This window comes from Suncus etruscus, chromosome 16, assembly GCF_024139225.1.
Source record: "Suncus etruscus isolate mSunEtr1 chromosome 16, mSunEtr1.pri.cur, whole genome shotgun sequence".
NCBI classification, from domain to species: domain Eukaryota; kingdom Metazoa; phylum Chordata; class Mammalia; order Eulipotyphla; family Soricidae; genus Suncus; species Suncus etruscus.
Window position 1 is genome coordinate 1,964,552 of NC_064863.1, and position 3,221 is coordinate 1,967,772.

Here is a 3,221-nt window from a genome sequence, read left to right on the forward strand (position 1 = left end):
CATGCCAGGGGACTATGTTGCTCAGGGTGTGGTCCTATGGGAATGGGCATGGCACAGCCAAGCTTCACCTCCTGCCCAGATGACCCCACACCCTACTCAGTTGAGACCTGGACCCCCAATGCACTCATATTTACCAAGCCATCCCCACCACCCAGCCATGATGATGCACGGAGGACCCCCCCACCCACCCTGGAATGACTATGTCAGCACAGAAGTCCCCACAATGTTTAAATTCTGTAGATCCCAGTGTTGGCGGACAGGTTATGGACATCCATGCCCAATAGTATAAGGGAACTCAAGGGACAAGGAAACACATAAAAAATATTTTAAGACTCTCTGAACTTTGACCAGATGTTGACACTTAATATGAAATTCCAGACAGCTGTGATTATTTTTTACTTTTGTCATTTTTCATCAAGCATCAGAGGACCAATGAGACAAGAACACAAATGTGAAACCATGGGCTCACTGCGACAATTCTGTCCATGTAAAGATCCTCTGGAAAAGACTCCGAGAGTTATAACTACTGTAGTATAAACATAGGAACTAAGTTAAACTTGTACATTTCTGTTGATCCACTCCGTTATGTTGCCTCAAATAGTTTTAGAAGAGAAAAAAAAATATATCCCTTGTTTTCCCACACTATGTGTGTTTGTTCCCAAAAAGAATGACTGTTTTGGTTCATCAGTGAATTCACTATCCAGGAGAGACTGTGGTATATTTTCAACCTTTTGGGCCAATGAGAAAAGAACCACGCTGGAGACCTTGGTGAACGTTTGGCCGAACCTCGTCCCTTGGACTCCAGCTTCCAGAATGTGTTTTCATGCCCGGCCCTTTGTTCCTCCATCAATGTGTCCTTTAGTTTCAAACAGATCTTTATAGTTTGTGCTTCATAAGCCCAATTCTTCTTATTATTTTGGGGGACTCTTCTTCAAAGAGCTTGCAATGAAGATTTAAAGACAGAGCAGGAGCTTCTTCCAGGAGTTCGAAGCCTTGGCTGTGGACAAAACAATCTTAAGTTGGGCAGCTTTCTCAACACAAAAAAGTGATTAATGGCCAGAGCACCACAACTAGGACTTTCAGAAACTCAAAGCTTGGGGGATGAACAGGAGCAAGAGAATACTGTAACAAACTCCATACAGAGTTCGGTCTATTAATTGTTTCATGTTAGATATTCTATGTGTTTACCTCAATTGAAAAAAAAGAATGTTTTTGCTAGTATCAGATCTGCTGTGGAATTGGTATTGTATGTCCATGAATTCTTCTTTTCTCAGCACGTGTTCCTCACTAGAAGAAAATGCTGTTACCTTTAAGCTTTGTTCAAATTTACCATTAAAATACTTGTATGAGGGACTGTGACGTTATGTTTTAAAAAAAAGGTGTTAAGTCACAAAATGCGGGTAATAAATATTTCATTTTTGATTTTTTTGTTAGGCTTTTGTGTTTTTTAATAGTTCTTAGCTGAGTTGCAGGATGCCTTCTGTACACAGAGTTTACTAGAGGTGATGGTTCACCCATCTCCCCCCAAATTGAGATTTCAAAGTTGTCAATTCTTTATAAGGTAACTACAGTCTTTCAAAGTGTGCTTGGCCTATCCATTCTACCAAGCAGAAACATTTCTAAGGTATAAAAGTGTGTGTGTGTGTGTGTGTGTGTGTGCACCAGGTGGAAAGATCACCTTCAATGTGCCCAGCTTCCTTTTTAGATGCATGATGTTAAAAAAAATTACTTTCAGCATTACATGCTCATCCTTTGCCAGGATAAAGGGTTGCTTCTACACCCCCCCACACAGGGTTAATTTTACATCATAGAAATAACTAGCGTCTAGTGCTCAAAGATAATTCATCTGCTTGTGTTTTTTCTGTCTTACTAAAATACTGTTGAATATGTAAATTGAAATTTACATATAGATGCTCATAGATGAGAAAACAACTTCTATGGAGTTTGAAATCTTGAGTTTAAAAGATTAAGTAATCACTAATATATAACATAAATCATGAAGTTTCTTTTATTTTAGACACCTCTCTGTGTACATTTCCTAGGTATGATGACTTGGTCTCCATACTTTAATTTTTTTCTAAAACAGCAGCAAAGCAAGTAATTATATTGCCATTAAAACTATTTCACATTCCTGGATATCTTTGCCATTAGCTGCTTGCTGATATTGCCAAATATTGCCTGCTAACATGTACAAAGTGCAAATGTGTGGGATTTGCATGCCTCACTCAATTTTTTGAATAAAGACTTTTCTGTAGTTTTATAACACCTAAATTTTATATCCTCTGTAGAAGGAATAATGTAATAAATTTTAAGCGATTATTGTACTGTCCAAGTAGATGGGGGAATAGTTCATTATCTTATCAAAGTTGGAAAAAAAATCCACTGCTATATATTATTTGGAGTTTTTTCCTATCTCACGTTTCCCATTGCAGACCAGCATCACTAGAAATTGTGTCTAAAGGAACAAGGAAATATATTTAGTTAGGTAGAATTTTTATTTATTTGCTGATATATAATATAAACAATTCTGGACAAACTGTTAATAGAGAACTTTCTGTGCCACTCGGTGAGGAGAAAGTGCTTCTCTTTTTCGTTTTCTATCCCATTTTACATGCGGTTCCTTTTAAATTTTATAAGTACTTGTATAGTGCTTATTTTAAATGCTCTTTAGATACACTTCAACAGTTTTTCTTTTTTTAAATTGACTTGCCTATTGCTGGGAGGAAGAAGCATTGTTTCTTCCTTTCAGTAAAGTAAAATTGTGAGAGAGATGACTTGGTAATTTGCTAATTTTTTAAGAAATGTTAATGAAATTATTTAAACTATTCCCTCTAACTTTAGATCCCAGACTTATCTGCCCTTAGTCTTAACGAATAAAATCACTGAAGGATTAGGTTTCTCCCCACGAGACTCGCATACCAATGTTAAACTTAAGATCTTGCAATACTTGGGAGATAAATAATGTTAAATATTGGGAGGATTAATAGTTGTTAATATTTTGCTTCTCCTTTCCCCCTCCTGTTAAGACTCTGACGTGGTAGAATTGTCTCGACTTTTTAACAATGCCTTTATTTTCTTTTCCTTACGCACCTCCTAAGGCACTGACTCTTCTCTTGGGGCTTACTATTTAGTATAAAAGAGTTCCGATTTGTGTATATTTTAAGAAAGACTCAGCTGTCCAAAAGCAAAGAAACTGGGGAATGGTGTTTTGACAACCATAT

General features: G+C 37.0%; 1 protein-coding gene across 2 annotated transcripts in view; it reads left to right on the plus strand.

Moving 5' to 3' along the window:
- The window catches only part of MEIS2 (Meis homeobox 2), a 242,889-nt gene extending 241,462 nt beyond the window's left edge, over positions 1 to 1,427 (plus strand). For both annotated transcript variants that reach the window (XM_049790038.1, XM_049790039.1), the window contains exon 13: positions 1 to 1,427. This exon is cut by the window's left edge and continues 10 nt beyond it. The gene's annotated coding sequence lies outside the window, so the exon portion shown is untranslated.
- Positions 1,428 to 3,221: the final 1,794 nt, after the last annotated feature.